This window comes from Lycorma delicatula, chromosome 4 (assembly GCF_047948215.1).
Source record: "Lycorma delicatula isolate Av1 chromosome 4, ASM4794821v1, whole genome shotgun sequence".
Lineage (NCBI taxonomy): Eukaryota > Metazoa > Arthropoda > Insecta > Hemiptera > Fulgoridae > Lycorma > Lycorma delicatula.
The window spans coordinates 6,024,445-6,050,462 of record NC_134458.1 but is presented as its reverse complement, the minus strand read 5'-3'; the positions used below and the strand labels follow the sequence as shown (position 1 = coordinate 6,050,462).

Genomic DNA, 26,018 nt, shown 5'->3' with positions numbered 1-26,018 from the left:
GAGTATTAGAATGTCGGAGGTTGAACATGAGAAGGAATGGCGAAGTCCTACCTTCAGCATCTCATGTTCTTACATTTAACCGGCCTACTTTACCGGAGAAGATAAGAGCGGGCATGCACCGATTAGATGTACGGGCATTTGTCCCGCAACCAATGCGATGCTTTAAGTGCCAACGCTTTGGCCACACCGCTGTTAGGTGTGAGAGACCGCAAATATGCGTGTTCGGTGACGAAGTTCATGAAGGAGAGCCATGTAAGGAGCCTCCTACTTGTATTAACCGCAGAGGACAACATTCCTGTAGATCCAGGAACTGTCCTGTATACAAAGATGAAGTAGCTGTGCAGGAAGTAAAAACCCTGCAAAAGGTTAGCTACTTCGAAGCAAAGAAGATCGTAAACGCCCGCAGACCTAGAGCAACAACAACCTATGCTCAGGCTGCGGCTGCTGCTCCTGCTCCTGCTCCAGTGGCTGTTGATGAGAATACAATCATCAACAAAGTTGCACCTACCTTGGCTGACTTAATTGAGAGGATCATTGAAAATAAAATGAAGCCTCTCAGGACTAAAGAATCTGTTAAGCCAAGAATAATTGTACAGCATCCTGAAGACAAATTTCCGAAACCGAAAGTTGCTCCAGTACAGAAGAAAACGGACGCTAAACCTGAAATCCAAGTCCGTCTTAGTGAGATTTTAGTTGATGAAAAGAAAGTAACAGCTACAGAGTTTGTTATGGAGGCTCCCAAGCCTCCTGTAACTGAAGTGGCCTCTAAGACTCAAGAGGCCACAAAAAAATTCACAGGAGGGACGAGTGTCCCCCCTTTGAACCCCATTGAACCCTGGCCAGGTTCAATGTTATTGCAGGTGTAACGGAGACCCTTGCGTTGTCCACATGACCCCTGCGATGGCAAGCATGTAGCAATGGTGACGAGTGTCCCCCCTTCCACAGGTGGTGACCGGTAGCGACCCCCGTGTCTGGGGTCGGCCAAGTTGCCGCCCCACAATCGGCGCCTGTAACCGGTGCCGATCCATGCCCGTCGTCGTCGGCGGCTTCGGTGGTCTCCGATTCGGAGACCGGAAGCTTTACGGGCGACGACCTTCTCCACAAACACGATGCTGTTCGTAAGATGGAGAAGAAAAGGAAAAAAGGGTGGCCGAAAGGCAAACCCAGACGATAATTTAATTAAAACTTAGCGAGTCGATTGTACAATGGAACATCAATGGATGTTTTTCAAACATCCATGAGCTCCAAAGCTTGGTACATAATGTAGACCCGATTTGTATATGTCTGCAAGAAACGCATTTCAGCCGAAATGAAAATTTTAAATTAAAAGGATTCGATATATTTTGGCGAGATCAACCCCCAAATGTAAAGGTTAGAGGTGGAGTAGCCATATTAACATCGACCAGTGCTACCACCGAAGCGGTTGTTCTAAACACAAACCTACAAGCGGTCGCCGTTAGAATGAAGCGTCCGCTTCAGGTCACTGTTTGCAACATATACTTGCCGAATTTTGATTGGAATAAGGATGACATAGCAAGACTAATTTCTTAGCTCCCCCCACCTGTTTTACTGGTGGGTGACTTTAATACTTATAATTCTCTTTGGCGATCGGATCAAGTTGATCCCCACGGAAGAGAACTGGAAAGGTTGCTGATGAATTCTGAACTTATTCTTTTAAACGACGGGTCAGGAACCTTTTTCAATGCCAGAGATCGATCGACGTCCTGTATTGATGTTGCACTTATAAGCGGATCGATAGCACCGAGGTACACCTTAGCATCGACGATCCAGATGGTGATACTAATTTCTTTTAAAGAATGTGACGAGGGCTAATGACCCTAGCAGTCGATGCTTGTAAAAAATCCAAGAAAAAAAAAGAAAAAATAATAATAATGTAGATAAAGGCCAAAAACAACTATTAAAAATTATACTGTGAGATTGTTTATTACTTTAATCAATGTTTTAATTTTTATTGAAATGCCATCAACATTAAATATTAATAACACCATCCACAGAACCAAGAATATAACGTTAATTTTCTCCAAGTATGTTGGCGTCATTTCTAAAATCTTGTCCAACAAAGACAACAATTATCATCATTTTTCGAATTTTTTTTAAAATTCTTTATTATCAAAAAGAAATAGATTTTGTAAAATGTGCCTTAGAAGCCAAATCTCCCCTTACTCGGTCAAAAATGATTTTCTTCCGTTATTTCGATTATTCTTTGCTCTATCAAGCCGTGCACGGTTGCCAAGTATCCAATATATACTGGGTGTAAATACGAAGTCGGAGCAACAGTGTTTTTTTTTTTTGGATTGGCATGATGTACTCCTCCATTCCTTTCTGTTTTATACCAATGTTTTAGCCTTAACATAACTCGTGTAGATTACGTCCTCAACATCCTCAACATATTTTATATACTTTCTTTCTTCGTCTTCCTTTTTCCATTTTTATAGCTTTTACAACCAGGACCAGGACCAGAACCAACCACGAGTGTCTCAATATATTGCCCGACACCTTCGCCCTTCTTTCTAAACATGTTATTTAAATGTTCTAAGCATTTTGCTTTTTTGAATTTCGTTATCATCTGATTTATCCTAAAATTGTCAACATTCTACCGTGGCCTCTTTTCCCCACTTCTGGTTTTCAAAGCGTTACACCTTCACTTAATTTCAAATCTGAGGGATGAATATACTTCATTCGTTACTACTTGTTACTTATTTTCGGTTTCAGCTATAATAGAGATATTGCGAGTAAACATAACACTTTTATCACTTTTAACACTTTTGTCCTCCCAAAAATATTCCAGCTTTAAATTTATTTTTAATTCTTCTATATATATTAAAAATGAATGGAAATAGGGCTAAATCCTTATATCATTACTCTCTGAACCGCAGCTGTATTTCGTTTTTTCTTATTTTCTACTCTTATTACAGCTACCTGGTTCTTGTTTTTTCTTCTTTTTTAAATCGCTACACAGGCTTGAAGCTTGTGCGTGGGATATGGAAATGGAATTTTGTAGCGTATGAAAAATGCCATGCCTGACCGGGATTCGTACCCGGGTCGTCTGGATGAAAGGCCGAGACGCTACCACCGCCACGGAGATCGGCAAAATAAAAAAAATATTTCTATTTTTTCTGTACTTCAATTAGATTTTTCTTGCAAACGTTATACCTTATTCTTCGTTATGATTTCCTGGATATACGAATGACTGCGGGTAGCTTTGTCTTTCTTCATTCTGCTTTCTAAAATTAATCCGAGAGCTGAGATCGTTTCTAGTGTTCCATTTTGCTGAAACACAAAATTCTGTCCATCCGACAACATTTACTACCTTTTCAGAGATAATACGATTCTAGTCAGTTATATCTCACGACTATCAAGAATTCCGTATTTAATAATAGTTAAAATACGTTAAATAGTTAAATTTACTCGTTTAAAAGCTTTCGTTAATAATTCGAGGTCGATATTAAAAAGATAGTAAACGTAATTTACTACTTCGGAAGTGGACTGTAGACAGAGCTCTGTTACAATGGAATATTGTAATCGATAGAAGCCGTATTCATACTCCACAAAGGGAAATCTCCTTAAATTAGGATCACATACACAGACCTAAATATAATGTTTTTTTTTTTCACGTAAGTGCTCACAAAAAATTAAAATAATTATTTAGTTCATGATTTATTTTTTGGTATTTCTGACATAACGTTTTCAGAATTTTTGTTTAAAACTTTAACGTCATGGTTTTTCTTAATAAATAAAACGTTGTAGAAACGACTCAACAATTCACTAATGTGAAGTCGTTATATTCGTAGGAATAAATATCTTTTCTCGTCACCAGCGGCATAATATTTTGTTGAAAAACAGTCCTGTGTGTTTAAACGAAACTTTGAGACAGTTCCTCACCAGCCTTTCCAGACTGGACGCCATAAACCGGAAAGCAATGACGTACTTTATGAACAGGTTACCGGTAACGTCTTCAGAAGATGTAATGTATTTTGTCTATCACGTCTAACTGACGACATTCATAGTCTAATTCCATCTAAGTTAATAGAAGTCGACAAAAGTTTTAAAATTTAAAATTCAGAAGTTGTTTTTAGTCGATCGGTTTATCTATCCGTTTAAACAGCTATCTATTTATTAAAAACTATCTAATGTAAAATATATTTTTTATTTTAAATCTTTCTTAGTAGTAGTGCAATACGTTCGATAAGAGCCTTAACATCATACATTTTGAGAAGTATATTTCCAATTAAGTTTGTTAAACGTAATTTAAACAAATAAGTAGAACGTACTACATACTATGGATTAATAGAGTAATTCTGGGTACGTTAAACTGTATCCCCTTACAAACCTGATCGTTGCACAATACGTAGATCACCACAATATTCCATTCTGTAGTACGCTTCATTCTTCTTTAGGTAATTTTTTGTCGGGGTGATTTTTAAACAGTCTCTAATGCGACCTGATCTTTCATTCCATTTAGTTTCTTCACTATTTATGCAAATTTTTTCAGATCTATTAGATTTAGCCCAAACGAATTAAGGAGGATTTTTAAGGCCGAGTTCCCTTCTGAATCCATAATTTAAAAAATAAAAACGTACAATTAAAAAATCTTTAGTTTTTAAACTCTTTAATTACAAAAAAAAATGTATTTAACTGGTTTTCAGAAGTCAGAAAAGACAAGGTAAAATTAAAAATGTGCAGAGGAAATCAGTTTAGGGAGACTTTTATGAAAAAAAAAAATTGGGAGAATTTTCCAAATCAAAATAAATAAAATCTGGTAGGGCTGTGTCGGGGCGCACGGCCGTTGGTTTTATCGTGAAACGTTAAAGACCGTGGCTGAAGTTCCTCCGAGCTACAGACCGACCAACTTATCTGTAGAGTTTAATGGGAGAGCCACCATCGTATTTTTTTTTTTAAACAAAACTGAGTTTCAAATGGAAAATTTTAGTTCCTTCATTTGGCGACCTCTACAGATAAATTGGTCGGTCTCTACTTCAGAGTATCACTTTTAGTGTATTGGATTGAAATAAAATCGAGACACTGACTGCGTACTAAATTTAATTTTAACATAAAACAGACACTAAATGGTACATGATATTTATTTACACTATTATTCGACGACAATTTTTTTCAACATTGGTCTGTGATATGAGAAGTAACAGACATAAGGCATAATAAGGTGCTCGCGCCGTCGGCGTCGTTCACTGAGCACGCCGTGCTAGCTTTGCGACGCTCCCGAAACAGTCTCGCTCGCTCGACACCGGAAATTGGGGTTTCCGTGCGGGGCCCATAACCTTCCCTTTCCAACGATATGCGTAATTTATACTTCCGGCTGGTGTTTGCAGAGGGCTGAGGCTGACATATTGAATTTATATACTTTTTACATGTTTACTTTAATTTTTTACACGTACATATTGTTTAAAATGCATTTATTATTACTTAAATTGATCTATCTCGACAAACTCTAAACACAAACACACGAATCACCGCGCTATCACGTCTAAGTTATGAGCTACACGGAATGGAAATGAAAGTTATATCGGCGATCTGACCATCTAAGTTATAAAATGACACGCGTTTACATCTCAGAGATTAACAGTTAGGGAGTTATTAAGGTAGGACGACGATATAGACCTTATACTACAAATTTCTGTTTTGGTACCCGTATGTTTCGGTGTGATTTTAGAGACGTTTCACGTCAAAAAAAACAACACGAATTAAGTTCCAGTAGTCGGAAGAAAAGAAGATACGGTACTGTTAAATGATGACCCACCGGGTTGGTCTAGTGGTGAACGCGTCTTCCCAAATCAGCTGATTTGGAAGTCGAGAGTTCCAGCGTTCAAATCCTAGTAAAGCCAGCTATTTTTACACGGATTGTGAATACTAGATTGTGGATACCGGTGTTCTTTGGTGGTTGGGTTTCAATTAACCACACATCTCAGGAATGGTCGAACTGAGAATGTACAAGACTACACTTCATTTACACTCATACATATCATCCTCTGAAGAATTATCTAAACGGTAGTTACCGGAGGCTAAACAGGAAAGAAAGAAGGGTACTGTTAAATGATGAAGAAATATTGAAAAAAGAGAAAATTACAGAATAAAGCAAAATAAATGTTACAAGGCAGTCCAAATAGGCCAAACAGAAAGAAATACAAAAATAAAAATCTGATTCCTTGAGGCACATTGACCCTCTGGTACTTGAACTACAGCGAACCGATTTAAATAAATTAATTTCCTATTTATATTTAAGTTTTTAATTGTCTTTTGGTTCACAGGTTTTACTTCATTTGATTTGTTCCGAACATCTACAACATTTCCATAGCAGAGTTTGTACTGAATAACCTCAGAAAAGGCAAAGAGATTTTAATAAGATATAATAAAGAATGAATTTTTTTAAAACTATTATAAACGATTGTAATTACAGCAACACCTGGTATTTTTCACTTGAAATGATTACGAGTATGTTGGACTCTGTCGATTAAAAATATATTTTAATCAAATAAGTTTTTCTCTCGCTGGTTTTACAAGAATACGGCAACATATGCTTAGTATTTGATACTAAGTTGAGTAAGAACTCTCGTTGTGGTAAGACGTGTAGCTTGTTGCTCCGCTGTTTTGTTGCTTTTATGCGAGGTTTTTTCCTTGTTTTTGTTAATTTGGAGAACGGGAGATGATGGTGGTAATTTTATTGGTTGTGTCCATATGATTATTGTGAGTTTTGGTTAACGAAAAAATTTTTTATTACGTGTTTTGTGTGTTCGACCTTTTGCCATAAACAATAAGGACGGTAGTTGAACATTACTTTGCTGTGCAGGCTGGGACAACTATTCTAGACGGTAAACAAGCGCTTAGAAAAATTTCTTCAATTTTTCTATTATAAGAGACGAGTGATTTTTCTAAGTCCTCGATCCGTTTATAAGGGGGATTACCTTTTCCTCTGATTCTCCTTTCTTATCAACCCTACCCACAAACACCCCTCCTAGTTCTACTCGAACCGGGCCCTTCCCTTTCGGTTGTCCTCCAAATTATTTTTTCAACAGATACATTTTACCTCCGCCAGACTCTTCCCCCGATCAACCCCCACCACGAAAAGTGCGTGTGGAGTGTCGTAGAGGCTGGTTTTGAGCCCCCGACGCATCGGCGGTACACACTTCACTATTTGGTATCAATATAAGAAAGTTTTGAGCGGAAATGTCCAAGAAAACTGAAGAAATGGAGCTGAGGCGATATTCATGCGTAGTGCAAAGACGGTGAGGTCGTCGATGTCTACCCATTCTACGAGCCTTTCCGATATTGCGGCGTCGGCGATGGGGACGGTGGGCGGAGAGAAGTCTGGCCCGAAGAAGAGGCGGCGTGTCCCCAGCAGTGATTTGGATGGTGATACTGCTTCAAAGTTAGAAACACTGTGGGAAGAGACAAGGGCTCTGGTGGACCTTTGCAACGCGCATCCTGACTCCAAGAAACTTATCAGGAATGCGACGGTCAAAATCCTTTACCAGTCTAAGGATGTGCAAAAGTCCTAGAGGAGAATGGGAAAATAAAAGATATGGAAGATAAACTTACCCAAACGTTGAGGTTTGATGTGGATCGCCTTACCGAGTTGTTTCAATCTGGGTAGGTGGATGAACTTTCGGAGGTAGTTGACAAGAGGTGGCCCAATCAGGTGTTTGAGAGGGTCACTGACGAGAATGGTTTCCCCGGCGTGGAGGATGATGTGGCAAGGATTTTCGTTTTTCACTCCTTGGCGGACAAAAGAAGCTCTTTTGCGAGTCAAGTTTGTTCGGCCGCACCGGTGGCAAAGAGGAGGCAGACAGCCGGTAAGCTCTCCCCGGGTGCTATTATCAAGGAGGTCTCGGAGGTTGAAGTACTTGGGAGAAGGTAGAATCGGACAGGAGTGACAACAGCAATGTATAAGTAGTTGAGGGCGACAGAAGTAGTGTGACTAGGGCCATCATACGCGGACTGGATAGTATTACTGATGTGGAGGAGCAGAAGTTGGTGGTTGCTACTACCAAGAACAAGTTGGGCTCCACTGTTAAGAAAGTTCTCGAGCATTGGGCCAGGCGATACGAGGTCGATGTTAAATTATACCAGCTGTACGAAGGTCTCAAGAATAAGCAAGAAGAGGGACCGAAAGTCACAACGATGGTCATCAGGCAACGGGGTACCTCCTATGCTGATCAATTGAAACAAGTAAAGAAGTCAGTGGGGGAGGATTTAGCAGGACATATCCTTTCTGCTAGACGAGGCAGTGGAGAGGATGGAGGTCCGTTTGAAGGAGGGCTCCACTGTTAAGAAAGTTCTCGAGCATTGGGCCAGGCGATACGAGGTCGATGTTAAATTATACCAGCTGGACGAAGGTCTCAAGAATAAGCAAGAAGAGGGACCGAAAGTCACAACGATGGTCATCAGGCAACGGGGTACCTCCTATGCTGATCAATTGAAACAAGTAAAGAAGTCAGTGGGGGAGGATTTAGCAGGACATATCCTTTCTGCTAGACGAGGCAGTGGAGAGGATGGAGGTCCGTTTGAAGGAGGGTCAAGGGTTCGTTTTGAGTTGAAGGAGAATATCGGTGCAGGCTCCCCGGGGGCGGTCGTTGTGGAGAAGGGGGCCTGGAAATCAACGGTCGTATATGTTAAGGACCTCGACTCGGAGTCTACGGAACAGGAGGTACTAACTGCAATCAGAGGGGCTTTGAAGTAGGCGACGATGGCCCGGGTGACTTCGTTCAGGCCGACATATGAGAAACCTAGCATGCCACGGTTGTACTCTCCCCTTGGTGAAGCGAGTAGATCGGCAGCTTTTAGGAGGATATTAGTAGGGTGGCAGTAATGTCAGGTTGAGTTACGTAAGATACAAACTGCTTCCGTTGCTGCGAGTGGCCGCATTGGAGCTTAGTGCAAGGGGCGGATAGGAGTCGGTGCTGTTATAACTGCGGTGGACTCGGATATAAGCGTGTTGAGTGTCAAGTGCCGCAAAAATGTGTGGCTTGTGGAGAGACCGGGTACGGGTAAGTAGCCAGAGTTGTCGAAAGAACAAAGTTTGAAGTCCCTCCAACTAAACGCAAACCGATGCTCTGTTGTTTACGACCTAGTCTGAAGGACAGTGATTTCCAATGGTGCAGACTTTGTTTTAAAAACAAAGCCTAATAAAAGAGTGGTGGCTTCTGATGGCTGGATTGTTGACAGGCTAGGAGATGAGGCGATTAGAGGTACATCTGGTCGTATTGCTGTGCTGGGAGTCACTAGGGGTGATAGTCTGATTGCAGTTAAGTTGTCCGACTGTATCGCGGTCAGTGTCTAAATCTCCCTTAACAGTGGGAATGATGCATTTGGTGAATTCCTCGTTGCTTTGGAAGGACTCATCACGAATCTACGTAAATCAGCAGTCATAACTGTCGATTTTAATGCTGAGTGCATTGAAATGGGAGGGCTAAGGTCTAAGACTAGGAGGTATGCCTTAGCCTCCATGTCTGCTTCAGTTAGTATGGTGACCCTCAACAATAGAGACGCTCCCACGTTTATCGGCAGGAACAGAGGCTCGGTGGTCGATCTCACGGTGGCTTCAGACATGTTTGTGCCACGGATTCAGGATTGGAGGCAGGTTGAAGATGATTTCGATTCTGATCATTGGTCGATTGACTTCTCTATACATCTCAATTACCCCCCAGAGGGAGAACAACACCCGTCTTGTAACATGTTCTGTTGCCACACCCCCCTCCGTTCCTAGCCGTTATTGACTTAATCGGAGGACATCTACTAGATCTCGAACTGATAATTCTACAGTCATCAGCCGGCTTCGATCAGATGCCACTGATGTGAATGCCTCGAAATACATTCCTAACATTCCCTCTTGCCGGTAATCGGCAAGTTGCTTGAAAGGCTGGTTGGGGAACGGCTCTGGGAAAGCATCGATATGATTTCACTTCTAAATCTTGGTCAGTATGGCTTCATGAAAGGGGTTGGCACCGAGGATTGCATCTCTTCGACTAAGAATGTAAGGGACACTTCCGTAATAGTAACATTTGAGGGACTGCTGAACTTTTTGACCATAGTTCTTCCTTATTATGTGGTGATCTACCACGTAGACCTTCGCTATACTTATTGCACCTAGCACTACTGAGTTAGACCTTTCCTTTTATGTCTCGAAACCGATCTTTCCCGTAAACGTTTGTTATACTTCTGTCTGCACTTAAATCTTCATCAATATTTTCATCAGTCGGTACTAAAAGGATCGGGTAAATTCTATATTATTGGTTAACAAATGAAATTTCTCTCATAAAGTGATCTTCAAGGTCATTGAATAAGCATAAAATTCATATAAAATAAGGGAGATTTTCACCAAAATTATTAAGTTTTTAAATCATTAGATTAATTAGATCGAAAACTGTTTATTATAAGTGGAAAACCTTCTGATATTTCAAGGAAATCGTTGTTATTAAATCTCAAATCCTACTTATTTATTTATTTATTGATTTTGTTATTGCCCGTAAAAATCTTTCTGATACGTAAACATTTACGTATTATAAATAATAGGCTCATCAAAGATATTCTGTTTTTAATGTAAAAGTTTACTTTTTACAAACATTAAAAGCAGAAACAAATTTATTGTCCCTGCATTTAATTCGCTTACGGCTTCTTACCGCTTTGACATAAAAATTCACCGTTATCGTGATAGATAAATTCATTTTTTTTTTTTTTGGAAGAGATAATAGATAGGAATGAAGAAATAAATTTTATCGTAACTCCGATTAAATTTGCACGAATAATTTTTATCATCCTTTTTTGTATTAAAACAGAAATAATTAAATAATTGAATATTTCGATAACTCTTTAAAAGTTTTATTTAAACTTTCTTAAACCGTTTTAATTAAACTTAAACTTTCTTAACAGTTTTCGGTTACAATATGTATTATATTTTTCAAACGTGTATTTTAACGATCGGTCTAATTAAATTATATATAGTCATTCTTAGAGATAGAAAGAAGCATGTCTTATATTAGTATACAATATATATTTTTATATTAAGCGGCCGGACCGTTTAAATAAAGTATCTGAAACAAAAATCTGTTGACATTTGTTACTCGGTCTTAAAGGAGTAGAAAAATACGAAACGGAATGTATTGATCTTGTGACGAGATATCTGACGAGTGTATTCGTATTTATCCGTTTCCCCGACAGATAGCGGGGTAGGTCGTCATCGCCGGCAGAATATTACGCATGCGCGTCCCGGTTTGAACAGAGAGAGCTCGATCGGTGTGCGGTCGAGTACGGCAGGAGAGTGTGGTGACTGGCGCGGTGGAGGAGACAATAGTGCGCTAGCCGGACGAGTGCTGGATAGGCCTAGTACAACCCAATAAACTGGAGAGATTCGGACCTGGCCGTGAGTGAGTAAACGTTGACTGTTAGTGTGTGCGATTTTGTGTTATTAATGCGATAGTTAAAAAAGTATAATTAAGCGCACTTATATGTGTATGTACGTACGTGTAACCCCGCACACGTACATACCCACACGCATTCACGCCCATACTTAGAATTGCCGCTACAGTCGATAAGATTTATCAGTAAAAAGTATTTCTGACTCGGCGTGTCGCAACAATTTTAGTACAGTGTATGGTATTAATATTTCTATTACGTTAACCTTTATTTAAAATGTATATATGTACTTTGCAACTATCAAGGCGAACAGTAGTGAAGTCAGGTGGATAATACACACGTGAAACTAACTTACAAGATCGCATCGAGTATACGCCTAATCGCTGTACTAGAATTTTCATCCGATTTAAATGTGTCGTCTCGCTCGCGAAGTTTTTTAATAATTGCTTGGCCTCTACTTTTTGTATTATCCTATAATAATCGCGATTAACTAACGATTTCTATCGGCAAACTATTTCTTTATTTTATAAATAAAAGCCTATTATGTTTACAAATCTCTCCCAAAAAAAATAATAATTTAACACTATATGTAACATACTTACTGTAATATAATTAAAAATGTAATTAATTAAATAACTTATTGTATTCATCTTATATATTTTAGTTTTTAAAGAAAATGTAAAAAAAAAAACATTATATGGTACAGTAGAACGGTTTTAAAACTATATTTAACCGAAGAGCGAGATAATATATAGGTTTCGTTTCGTCTTAAAATCGATTAGTTTATTCTTTTACTCGGTTTTTCGTAATTTATAAATTAATATTGCTGATAATATTATACCGTGTAGATATTTTTAGAATCGATGATGTTCTGTTGCACATGGTAAACTAGAATGTAGTAATTATAGTCATAATTATAATTAACTCTGTAAACTACTTTCACCCCTTCACATTTCAAAATTATATTTAATGAAAATACTGTTTTGTAACTCGATATTATTACTGTTATAACTATATATATTTTTTTAAATATAATTGTTAAATTTTTAAATATTTTGATTATCAGTTTGTCCCTTTGCGTCTGTATAAATAAGCGTGATAGAGTTTGTTTATACGTTGTGGAATGTTGTAAAAACATACTTTTAAAAATAATTTTTACTGTATGACAATCGATAAATTTAAAAGAAGACCGTGCCCGTTTGAAAATCATAGGATTTGAACGTATTCGATTTAGCCGGATAAAGTTTACGTAATATTATTAAGGGGTAAATTTTTAATGTAACAAGAAAACCGTTTAAAAGTAGATTCGACCGGCAGTTATAAATAGCGCTACTGTATTTATAGGCCGTATATTTAAAGACTCCTACTACGTTTGCTTCGTGGCGACGATTAAATACATTTCCTTTCGAAGGGAAATAGGATGTGCTTATCGGTTCGGTTACATATATTATACAGTCGTTTTGTAAAATAACAATTTATTCGATCTATTTGTTTGTGTTTTTTTAATTATAGATTATTTTTTATCGCAGAACTTACATCGTAAAAAATAAATTTAAAAACGTTATAAATAAGATTTAATAAACTACTAAAATAGTAAAAAAAAAAAAAAAAAAAAAAAAAAAATGGAAATAAATCTGAGTATAAAATTAGAGTAACAAATGTAAAAAGTAAAATGTTCTTTTTCTTTATTTGGTAGCAGAAATTTAATGCGACAGTCTACTAGGTCTAAGCTGTAACGAGCAGATAGACAGGAATTACATTAAAAAATAATATGAATGGAAATTAATCCCCATAAAATAATTTCTAAACTCTGTACTGCATAAAATCAAACAAACTAATACTGAAATACCGTATAGTAAAAATTAATATTAGTAATATGCGACTTAAAAATAAATAACAAAAAACACTTATGTAAATTACATTTAACGTAACCTAAGAAAAAAATATTAATTACAGTCATTTCCTCTCCCGCTTACCCGCTAAATAATAATTCACGATGCAAGATACATAGTTACCATAAACAACTGAACTACAAAAAATTAAAAAATCACAACACAAACGCTTTCGGCTATTCTTTTTCTTGTTTCATCGACAAAAACTCCTTTATACCGTTCAGTAATTCTGAAAATAATTTAGCAACTAAGTATATCGATGATTCGAGTCTGTTTGGTTATTTGTTCTTTAGATAAATAAAAAATGGAATATTTATAACAATATAATTAATATTATAAAAATCAAACCGTTAGGCGACAGATATTGATTATTAGGAAAAACAGCTCTATCGGTTATTCCGTTAAAGTTACGAAATTATTAATCAATTTACTTTACTGAGGCCATAAATAAGTATTTAGTACTATTCTTAAAAATATAATGTATATAATGTACATATAAAATATAATGTAATATAACCGATTGGGATTTATGTATACGTATATATCAATTCCAGTCGCATCGAAATAAAAATTAATTTTTCATTTTGGGAAATAAAAAAAAAAAATTGTATTATATTTTATTTAAATTGTATTGTTTTAATAAGTAAACAAGAAAATTAAGTTAATCCCATAAAAATATAAGCGAAATAAAATAATTTTTCCCATGTTACATGATCGATATCAAGCGTAAGTATAAAAAGAAAGAAAAAAGTAGTATAAAAATATCTGAAAGTACGATACGTACTTGAATAAAAAAAATTAAAAATTTTCTTATTATATAAAATGTAAATTATTCTATAAAATAATAAACTTTTTCTGTAAAAATCGATCGGTAGAAGTAATAAAAAAAAAGAAAATAATTCGTTACGATATAAAGTAAAACGTAAAAGAATTAAAAAAACAGATTGAACCGAACCGTATCAAAAAGTCAAAAACGGAGAAGACCGAGAAAAAATCAGAAATATAAAATTAAATTTGATAATCGATCTAATATATATGTATATATAATTGTAAGATTCGGGACTTCCAGAAAAATTGGACTTTCAAATTAAAATACTATTTATATAAATACGGGATGGCTTATAATTTAATAAATAGCGCTAAATCATTTGATTAATACAGATTAACACAAGCTAGGATGATGATTTGTTTCTTAGACTCGTGAAACGAATCGTCTTGGTTAGATTAAATGTGAAATCCTTTATCGATTATAAACTAAAATAACAAAATGTATACATCTATATTTTTTATTCTAAAATATAACAGTACGAATAAATACATCATTAATAAACGTGTCGCTTTTTTCACTCGAGATATCTGGTAACGAACGGTTAAATTCGGCATTAACGTGAAAAAAATCACTCGCCGTTACGAATTGTAACTAGTTATCTTATTAAAAATTGTCGGTACTCGATCGAAAAACTCATTATACAGAAAATTAAAAAATGAATATCAATAAATTATTAATTGAAAAATAAAACCCTGCGGTAGATTTATCGCGGAATTTCTCGTAATAACTGATCGGCTACATTAAACGCGTCTCAAATCATCGGGTGTGCAACCGAACGATTTTTCATCACCTCGGTCTACAGGTCCCGAACACCATATACATTTATCGTTCCTATATTTATTAATAAAACAATTTAAGTCAATTCTTACTTTTATTTTGATTTACGTTATATGTTAAACTTTCACCCTCCCCCCCCCCCAAAAAAAAAGAAAACAGATATAACTTTTAGCTTCCAGATTAACATCTAGAACGATTTTCAAAGCTGAATTAATTTTCTTTTTATTTTATTTCAGACAGTTATCTTTTAAGTAAATCTTTTGTGAGTTTATATGAATTTAATCGAGTAAAAAATAAAATTGAGCAGAAGGAAAGAACCAGAACGTTTTTTTTTAGTCTTTATCCACATATTTTATCGATTTGGATAATATCCGTGTACTTAAACATATTAATAAATTCGTATTTTAAAGTTTAAATATTTACATTTTAATATTAGTTGTTATAAGACATACAAAAAAGTTGTAGTATGAATTAATTCAAGAATGGTATTTTTTAGAGCCTTGCAACAAAACAATACAATAACAGTTTACCTATAAATTATCTGTTTAACTATGCATTGTTGGTGCCCCCTTTGAAATTGTGTTTATAGTATTGCATTTTTACTGTAAAAAATATAAAAAACCGCACGCGCGCGTGTGTGTATGATGAAAACAAAAAAATTATTGAAATTCGTAATTATTTCTACGTAAATATATATACATATACACATTTCCCTTTTTATTATTCTTATTTTATTACAGTTATGGAAAGTTAAACGATTAACGATTTAAGCTGATTTTTTTAGAATGTTACTAAAAATATGTAAAACGGATACAATTAGAAATAAAAAATTTTATGAGCTTATCAAACCGAATTTTTTTCGCAGTATTACCTTTTTCTTAAAGCTCATAAGAAATCATATGAAACGACTCATCTGTAGTGCGAGAGATATAGTCCGGAAATTACGTATTTTGTAACTGAATTCGTCAGAGTTTACTCTTTACATTATGAATTAGAAATAGGAATTCATAACAAAAATTTTTAATTTAATTCCTTCATCTTGTTTAAATCGTTAAAGCGTTCGATATCGCTTACGATTAAGCTCTTTTGAAATGAAAGAAATATATAATAAATATAAATATTGTTTTATAATAAATTATATTTATCGATTTCAAGAAATATAGCTTCGACAGCCATTTGTAAGTATGGATGGCTGTTTTATCAGTCTCCTTTTATATTTTCTTGTTATCGTGATACTAGAAGGGAAAACACCTTTTTATTATAATTTTTTTTTATTAAAAAGGAAATTTATTATCCCTTACTAATCCACGAATTTTCATATATTTTAACAAAATTAGAAAGGAACTCGCCTAATTGAAGATTATATTCTGAAAAGGGTTAAAAATCTCTTACGGTAGTAAGAGCTTTTCTTTAACGCGTCTTTCTTTAAATACGAACGACATACTTTTTGCTGTTTGACTAGTTGTAAATAAAATGACGGTAAAACAGAGCAGGATTTCATTTGCGTATGACTCTGGTGTCTTTCGTTAGTCTGACTAACGAAAGACTTAATGAGTACCTCATTAAAAGCTGTTCTTCGTTGGCCAAATCATCACCTTTTTAAGTGTTGTTTTTACTTTCTTCATGAATCCACTACAAGCTCCCAAAATCTTAGATCAGAGTAATAAAAGTCAGTTTGTTTAAAGGATACAGACGAAGCCAATATTTCTGAGAAATAATTATTACGACACAAAATATACTTATATTATATAAAAATGTGCCGACGTTTAAAAATCATTCGGTCGCGTTAAAACTATAACGCGATTTCTAAATGATACGTTTCTAACAAAACACACAAAAAGAGTATTTCTACTTGTACTGAATTTTATTAATGCATGTATAATTCAATTTTTAAAAATTAGTTTTATTTTTTTTTTATTAATACTTTTTATAGTGATCGATTAACTTCGAGTTTGGTTTTCGAATTTATCGATTACTTCTTCTAATTCTTCTGCACCTACCAATATTTATCGTTTAACAAATGAAATTAATTGAATATGCTTTGGGTTTTATTTAAATTAGCGAGCTATTTTATATTATTTGTACATAACATTGTATAATTTATTAACGAGTGAGTTTATTACGAGCTAAGAATGTATTTTCTGAGTTGACCGGTATGACGTAATTGCGTTTCGTCTGCTAATGAATCATGTTATTCGTTAATCAGATGAAAGCGAGTGAAAACAGGTTTTAAAAATGATGCGCTCTACGTCTTTCATGCTATTCTCTTTTTCGTAATCATTGTTACTTTTTTGTTTATATTATCGCTTTTGTTTATATTATACACCCGTGAAAAGGATTTCAGGAAAATTTTTTTTTTTATAAAGCAGTCTTTTATTAAAAGCGTTAGTAACTTCACTCGACAGATATAAATCGGCCCGTTCGATTCTTTAGGTTTCGTAGTTGAAAAAATGGATCGTTTTACGATCGATTTTACTATATAAGGTGAGCGGATGGAATATACTTTTACGTGTCCTGACGTCATATTCTTTCTATCAGAATGATCTCAAACGAATGATGATTACCTAGTCAGCCAGTAAGTATAAGTTTGTCATCTCTGGAATCTCATTCACACTGCGTCTGTTTCTACAGGAATATAATTCATTAAATTAAAGATTACATAACATCGATTAATTTTAATTTTATCGGATATTATTTTTACTATTGTATTTATTATATAGGTCAGTAAATATGTATGTACATATATAGAGTGATTCAGGAGGAAAGAGAAATAATTTTCGAGAGTACTTATTATCGAGTTTGAAATGAAGAAAAAAGTTCATATAAACATATGTCCGAAAACGCTTTGTTATCGAGTTACGGCTAACGAAAACTTTCGCCCGGATTTCAGTTCCCCGGTGAAATGAGGTCATACTGAAATTTTTAGAGAGTTATGTAAGGGGGTAAACTTGATAGTTTTTTAAGCTTTGTGACCTGAAAAATGTAATAAAACGGGTCCCAGAACTGTAACTTCAGTAGTTTTCATGATATCACGCATAAAACAGAAATTCGGTGAAGAAAAACACTTTTTTAGGTTTGAAGTACAATAACTTTATTAAATGATTAAGAAATGCGTAAATTCTGTTATAAAAACTTGTGGAGAATTTAATTTTGAAAAAAATTTGTAATAAAGTTTAATTAATAAAGAATAAATTCTCTCCCCTTCTGAGTCGAATTATGTGTATTGTACACTGTTTCAGTACAGAAGGTAATCAGTTAAATTAATTATAATTAGTCGCTTTACACCATGCATCCCGGTCTTTATTACTGCGTGAAAAGTCCCCTAAGTACAAGAGGCCCCGATCAGAGTCCCTACGAACATCATTCTCGTTTCGACTGGCTTACAAGGCGACGGAAAACCGCTTCACTTCTCGCGTTTTGTAATCCCGCAATCCCAGCTTTGACGATTGTTATTCTGAAGTATGACAATCTAGTCTGTGGGATTAGCTCGTGGCTTGTATCGGGTCGCCTACAACCTTCCGGTTATGTCACTCATCGTAAATGCTAAGAAATCCTTCTGCAGGAAGAGTTATGTTAACAGTCTGTGAATTACGATTTATAATACAGCGCGTTCAGAAAGATGCTGTGCACTGGAATTATGGATGCGTATTGACGAAACCTTTTTAATTATTACTTTGTATTTTTATTTCATTATTTTATTGAAACGGATATTACAGTAACTGAGATATTTTATAAAATGTGTTGAAAATGACCTCCTCCAACACCAGTACAATACTGCCCACGTTTCAATTTTTTTTTCAAACACTTAATGTAACCAATTTTGTAACCATTTTTTTTTTAATACAACCAATTGATGTACTGGAATGTCTAGTACGTATGCCGTTATTTCAGTTTTTAGATAGTCAATCGTGCGTGGTCTGTTTCAATACACTACTCGTTTCGCTGCCCCCTAGAAAGTAATCCGTAGAAGTGAGATAGGGCGAACGTGCAGACCACAAACCCCTCGAAATGATCGGTTCACCACCAAAGACGTTTCATAAAAAGATCATCGACCTGTTAGCAGTGTGCGCTGTGCGCCATGTTGTTGAAGCCAACCGATGATTGATTTCCACTTCTGTTAAATGACTAATAACGTTTGTTAAAATAGTACAGTAAGGATCACTAATGACTGCATTTTCAAAAAAGATTGGACCCCAATGCCCGTTCTACTTACACCGACCCAGACTCCAATTTTCGCTTCGTGTAAAGATTGTTCGTGGAATTCACGGGGGTTAGTTGTCGACCACAGTTGTGTGTTTTGTGAACTAATATACTCTCCAAAAAGAAACCATGTTTCATCGGTAAAAAAACGTATTGTAGAGGATACCTACGGAATTTTGGTCAGTAAACCTTTTAAACCGTTGACAATAATTTAATCTTTCGGCATATGATCTGTCGGTTTCAGTTCTTGAACACGCATTACTTTGTGGGGGAAAACGTTCAATTCTTTTCTTACAGCTTTATGAGCGGTAGAAAGTCCGATATCTTACTGCTGTACTAACTTACGCATTGACTTTCAGCCATAGCATCCGAAATATCAAGCAGCTTCTGTTTGTTTAGTTTACGTGCTTTCCATTTCTATCAGCGTTTTAAACAGAGCCTGTTGCCCGAAACTTTTCAATAGAGCTTCAACTACATTGCGGTGAGGAACGTGGAAAATTTTTAGAAAACTTTTGGTTCACTAAATCTGTATACTTGTCACCTTCGCGAAAAACGTGTTCGACGAGAAAAATGCGTTCCTCTACCGAAAGAACCATTTCATTTCTCGCCACTATTAATTCTGATAAACGAAATGAAACTAAGCTTGTTCAGTCGCAACTCAACAATCGACGTCTTGCTTTATTACTGAGCAACACCCAACGAACCCCCAGGGCAACCGACCTAACGCCAAAAGAACAGAATGCACCACATAATTCTAAAGCATACTGCACAGCGACTTTCCGAATGCTCTGTTTAATAAAAGCTACTAATATAAAATTGCTACTTCCGTGCGGCCGAACATAATACATTTTAATAATAAACTACTAAAAGTCTAACGAATAATCGACCGGGTAAAACGTACTTTCGATTAAAATATATTTTAAAATACTTGGATGATTTTTCATTTCCACCGAATTTTACTAAATTTGAAAACTCATACATTATTTTATCTCCTGTATTCGAGAGGAACTGTCTTTTTAATCGTACATTTCTTGGTCTTAAAAATCCTTCGTAAATTTGAATATTAAGAGGTACTCACGAAACAATTTTAGCCACATATTGCATAATATTTGGCGTAATGACACCGTGACAAAATGTTGTATTTAATTTTTATTTGGTCTTGTGTTAATGTACTTTGTCCTAATATATCTATATTTATATGTATAAAATGTTACAATATTTTCAATTATTTAAAAAAATAAATTGCTCTTCCTATAAAACATAGTGGAGAACATTTAACGTGAAATGGCGTGAACTAGATAACAATTTGGTTAGAGTATTTTGCGTTACAGAAGCCGAGATAACATAAAATAAGATAACAAGGAGCCAAACAGAATTAAAAATGAGACTGTGTGTAAAACGAATAAAATCGTTAATAAACTCTACTGTGCGGTAAAATAATGCGATAAACAGTATGTATTTAGAAAATACGCGCTTACCCTGGGACGATTAATTTAAACAATTAACTGCTAAAGAATAGTAAATTGTTTAACTTTTACATTTTTTATTGCCGACAGTCTCGTACTCGTTTCAAGAAGTCGAATCGTTTAACACGATCGGTACGCGACGAAACGTTTCAGAAATCGTAGGTACGGTCTCGTATTCTTCTGGTCGTCCGATTTTTCACAAAGAGATGCCGTCTTGATCGAAGTGGTTTTGAATCGTTGTAAACCGGTTGAGGTTTCATCCCGTTTGTTAACGAGTTATATGCGTTCGTATCGGTAGTGTTTTTTCTCTTTGTGCTTCCGCTGACTGTATCGAATGTACAAGTATGAGGGATAACAGAAGGTTTTTCGTGTATCGTTCGATAGAAAGGTATCTAGTAAAAGTAGTAGATGTGTATATAAAATACGGTACACAGTAAAGGAGGAAGAACGATTCCTCATGAGTAACATTTTGTGGACGTGTATGTAGGGATTTAAAAGAGAGTGAATTCTATGAATACAGAAATAATAAATTTCTTCTTTCATGTTAACTGATATTTTCCGGACAAAATCTTCACTTCGTACTTATAAGTGACTTCATAGTATTAATTTGGGACTAAAATGTTTGTTCGAATTAACGGAATATTCTTTTAAGCGATATTTTATTTTTGTAACATTTTAATTAGTGGATTTAACTGTCGTAATAGAATTTTATTGTAACCGGTTTATTTTACTTATCGGTAGTGTTTAGAGGCTAATCGATCCTATAACTACCTTTATTTTTCCACTTAGAATCGCTAATAAACATGTAGCTCTATGAGGTACAAAAATACAGTCTCGTTATTACTGTCCGTATAATTACCGATACCGGTTCAAATGACTATGTTTAAATCAGTCTCCTGGCCGATCATTGCATGCGTTTAAATAATTATACTATCTCGCTGTGTATACGCTCGCACGTACACGTTTACGCGTGTATATGTGCTTTTACTCGTTTTACTGCTTTTACACGAGTACGGGAGTGAACTTATTGTTCTTATGATTTCGCTCGGAAGATTGTATGCTGTACGTGTAACATCGGTCAGTAACATTCGAACTTCGTACTGAAAGCGGTTAGTGCGGTGTTTTTTGTTATTTACTGTCCATTTAGTGAATTTTGTAAAACAAAATATAAAAACTTAAAAATATTTTATAATTGTATTATTTTTTAGAGAAATAAAACTAAATAAATTAAAATTTTTCTTTTGCATTTATTAGCGAACTTGTACAGCTGTAATTTGTACAACTAGGAGGTAGAACACTTATCACTGTATTGATGTTAAATGGCCACAGTATTTGCGCAGTAAATAAAAAGAAACGAAAATCACTTACACAAAGAAACACTGCGGAAAAACGAAGCTAGAGGATAATAATAATAAATAATAATAGTGGTAGTAGCTATTGAAAAATGTAGTAAATAGATTTAGTAGTCGGTTTTTTGTTAATATTATTTTTTATTAGAAATTTCCATTTATTTATTTTTTTTTTTTTTGTAGAAATAAGACTTAAATATTTATAAGCTTAAATCTCCGTAGAAGTTTAATAGAAAATAATATTTTTTTCTAAAATTATTCGAATTTTTTTATTCGTCGAGTCCCTTTTTAATAAACCTCTTTAGAAAAGACTAAATCATGTTGGTCAATATCAATTTTCCCCTTTTACATCTTAACTTTGTTTATAAGTCTTGAGATAGTATTTATATGATCGTTTCACAAACAGTAATTTAGACGTAATTCTGGAAATACAAAAATAGCTTCTATCTCGTAATTGGTAGAGAGCTAACTGCAGCATACGACTTCTATTACGGAGTGAACATCTCTATCTTTCATCCGGAAGGGTCCGGGTAAGAATTCGAGTCGGATCCGTGGTTTTCTCAGCTGTTAATTTTGATGTGTTATTTCCTCTAGTGGGTCACCCGGCCGTAGAAATACCTTAAATCTACTCTCCAAAACAAATGGGTGTTCGAAAAAAGCGTAAAAGAGAAGAAAAAATAATCTAAAGGTACAATTATCACTAAAATATTCTTCATAAATATGTAATATTATAAAGAGACCGTTTAATGTTTTATTGTTGTCTGGCAATTTTTATTAAACGCTATGCAATCTTAACCCCCATTTTACTACATAAGTCATTTATTCATTTACCATATGACAAAGGTCGTCTCCTTAAAGTTTACCGGTAATAAGATTTTTAGGGCATTTCGGTTTTGTTTTTGTTTGTTATTTTATTTTTATAATGTTTTATACAAAACATGTATTTCCGTCGGCGTGAGCTAATCCGTTTGTTATTCGAATAAACGATCGACGTATTTGTTTGCGATTTCTTACATTAATTATTTCCAAATATTCGTGATATTAAGCTTCTCGCATCGATCGATGAAGAAAATCTTATTCCGGATAAAGTTCGCCGATCGCTAAACTTTTTCAATTGATAAAAAAATTTTCATCGGTGAGCGGTCTCCATAGAGATCCTAAAGATTTATAAAGTATAACTTTTGAATGGATATACGATTGCTCAAAAGAAATTACGTGGATGTGTAAACATTAATTGAGGAGTCGCAAATCTTGTTCGAACGAATGCATACTAATGTTTGTATTTTTATTTAGAAAAAGATATAAAGCTTTCATCTTTTAAACATCGATGTTAAAGATTTCACTAAAAATTGAGGGTTCAAAGGAAAATTAATATAAACCGCCTAAAAATTTGATTCCAGCTAAGAGATGTTGAAAGATCAGGTAGAATATTGTTTTTTTTTTTTGACTTGACTTGGTAAGACGATCGATTTATTTAGGTTAAATATAACAGGGTTGCAAATAATTCTACTGCAAATATTACGATCCCCTTCGTATCATATGGTAATCGCTTGAGTCATGTGGATTTTCTGAGCACCATACTCGAAAATTATGGTGATTCACGACTCTATGAACGTGAAATTTTCTGCATCAGAGAATAAAATATGCTGCAGGTGGTTTTTATCAGCAGAAATTAAGTCTAAAATGCTTATTAAAAATTTAACTCTTTATGACTCGTCAGGTTTAATTTCATTAAGTAGTTGCAGTTTAAGCCACCGAGTTGGTCTAGTGGTGAACGCGTCTTCCCAGATCAGCTGATTTGGAAGTTGAGAGTTCCAGCGTTCAAGTCCTAGTGTACATTTTTACATGGATTTGAATACTAGGTCGTGGATACCGGTGTTCTTTGGTGGTTGGGCTTCAATTAATCACACATCTCAGGAACGGTAGAATTGAGGATGTACAAGACTACACTTCATTTACACTCATACATATCATCCTCTTAAGTATTATCTGAACTGTATTACCGGAGGCTAAAGAGGAAAAAGAAAAGAAAGAAGTAGTTGCAGTTTATAAACATAGCGCTTTTAGGAATATTTAGTTGACGACTAACGGTACGAACTGAACGTGTTAGACTTCATTAATAAATTCAGTCAAATTCTTTCTATGTTTTCGGAATTTATTTACAGCCTACCTGGTGAGTGTCCTTTTAAAACGCTTCCGGTTTCCAAAAAATTTTCACATCACTTACGTGAGCTTTTATCACTCGGAGGATTTCTACGATCGACTAGCGAATAATCTCTATACAAGAGTCACTGATTTTGTTTCTTCAAACCAGTAAACGCATTGAGCTTTCTCTAATAGCAACACAATGGTATTGTTAACTAAAATTTACTCGTTGACGTTTCAAAATTACGCGTAAAACATTATTGAGTGCTACAAAATTAAAACTATATTCCTTATTGAAACCAGGGAATTTTTTTCGGACACCCGGTATAACAGAATTGATCACTTGCTAGCCATCATATGAAGATTTTCTTTTTACCCTCATTTTGTTCACACGTTTAATTTTCCTTTTTCCCTCATTCTCACTCTGATTACGCTGCAGTAGTCGATAAGCTTCTGCGAACAAATGATGTAACGTATTATACATCTGGTGTGTGTGTGTGTGTGTGTGTGTGTGTGTCTCTCTCTCTCTCTCTCTCTCTCTCTCTATGTGTGTGTGTGTGTGTGTGTGTGTGTGTGTGTGTGTGTGTGTGTGTGTGTGTGTGTGTGTGTGTGTGTGTGTGTGTGTGTGTGTGTGTGTGTGTGTGTGTGTGTGTGTGTGAAGTTAGGGATTTAATACTTTCCTATTATGCGATGATTCAACGTAGTTTTAAAATTATATTATGGAGTGAAAATTTTTATTACAAAGACCTAATGTTCTGTTTATCAGATCGCATTCATCCGCGTTCCCCTAACACATTCTCTTTTATCTGTCATATCGGTCGAATGATTGTATGCGTGCGTATATAATAGAAATTCGAGTTACACAGGCGTTCACAGTTTTATATTTTATATATAATTCTCATTTTAATATTAATAACAAAAATGATGATAATTTTGTAATTGTTATTCGAATGGGCGGTTGTAATATAGCTGGGAGACTATCGTTGATGCGTTCACTACGGATCGGTACACAGTGAGCCGAAGCAATAAATTTTCGTATCCGTCGCTACGGTACACTAGTGTGCCGCTGCATATTATGTTTGATAGGCGTTTCGGCACATCGGTGTACCGAACGATTCGAATATTTTAAATCTGTTTCACTACTTGCCTTACGATAATGGCGGTATCGGCTCTAGGGAACGATTATTAGTTTACGTTTGTTACAGGCATTCATTCTGACTTTCGAACGAGAAGCTGTGTAGGAATACTTTTTTGGGGAATATACTGTCGAAAAATAAGTCTTCCTCTCCAAGGAATCATAGTCTTATCGATTACTAATTTTTTCCCTGGCTTTATCTGCTCGAAAATTACTTGGTAACATATTTTTAAACTAAGCTATCTTAAAACTCCTACTAATACCATCGTCACTTTCATTGCTGGCAAAATGCTAGCGGTTTAAAATTGAAATAAATCTGTCTCTGGGCATCATTCTTTTTATGAAAGCATTCGTAAACATATCATCATTCGACCGACACATTCGTATATTTGGCAAGTGATCTACGCCCATCAATATAAGAATTGCGAAAAATCTTCTCGTTTCATTCGCATTAGTATCGGCCTATTTAAATAACTTTTTATTTTTTCTGGCTTCTTTACTCAAACATTGTTTAGCGAAACTATTAGTTTCAGTAACAATAAAATCTAAACATATCCTCCGATAAAAACACCTCAAATGGATTTTCTGTTGAAACGTCACATCTTAAGTACCGGTCATCATATTGTAATTTCTGGGAGACCGATCAGGCCGGTTTATTGTAGCTTTATCTTCACTTAATTCTGATGTATGGGAGTTATGTGAAGAATACGATACCGTGTTTTCCTGATAATCCCGGTCCTCGTCGGTATTATGAGAAAATTCTTCTTCGGTAGATGCGTAGACAGAAGTGTTGGTGCTCAAATTAGCTGTTCAAGTGCTGGTCTGAGAGGTAGTGGTAAC

General features: G+C 35.1%; 1 protein-coding gene across 7 annotated transcripts in view; it reads left to right on the top strand.

The window, feature by feature from the left end:
* The first annotated feature begins 11,243 nt into the window (after window positions 1-11,243).
* Window positions 11,244-26,018, top strand: part of PMCA (plasma membrane calcium-transporting ATPase 3) — a 762,833-nt gene continuing 748,058 nt past the window's right edge. For 6 of the 7 annotated variants that reach the window (XM_075362205.1, XM_075362203.1, XM_075362206.1 and 3 more), the window contains exon 1: window positions 11,244-11,396. The gene's annotated coding sequence lies outside the window, so the exon portion shown is untranslated. The remainder of the gene's footprint in view (window positions 11,397-26,018) is intronic. The other variant, XM_075362200.1, reaches the window with a different exon arrangement.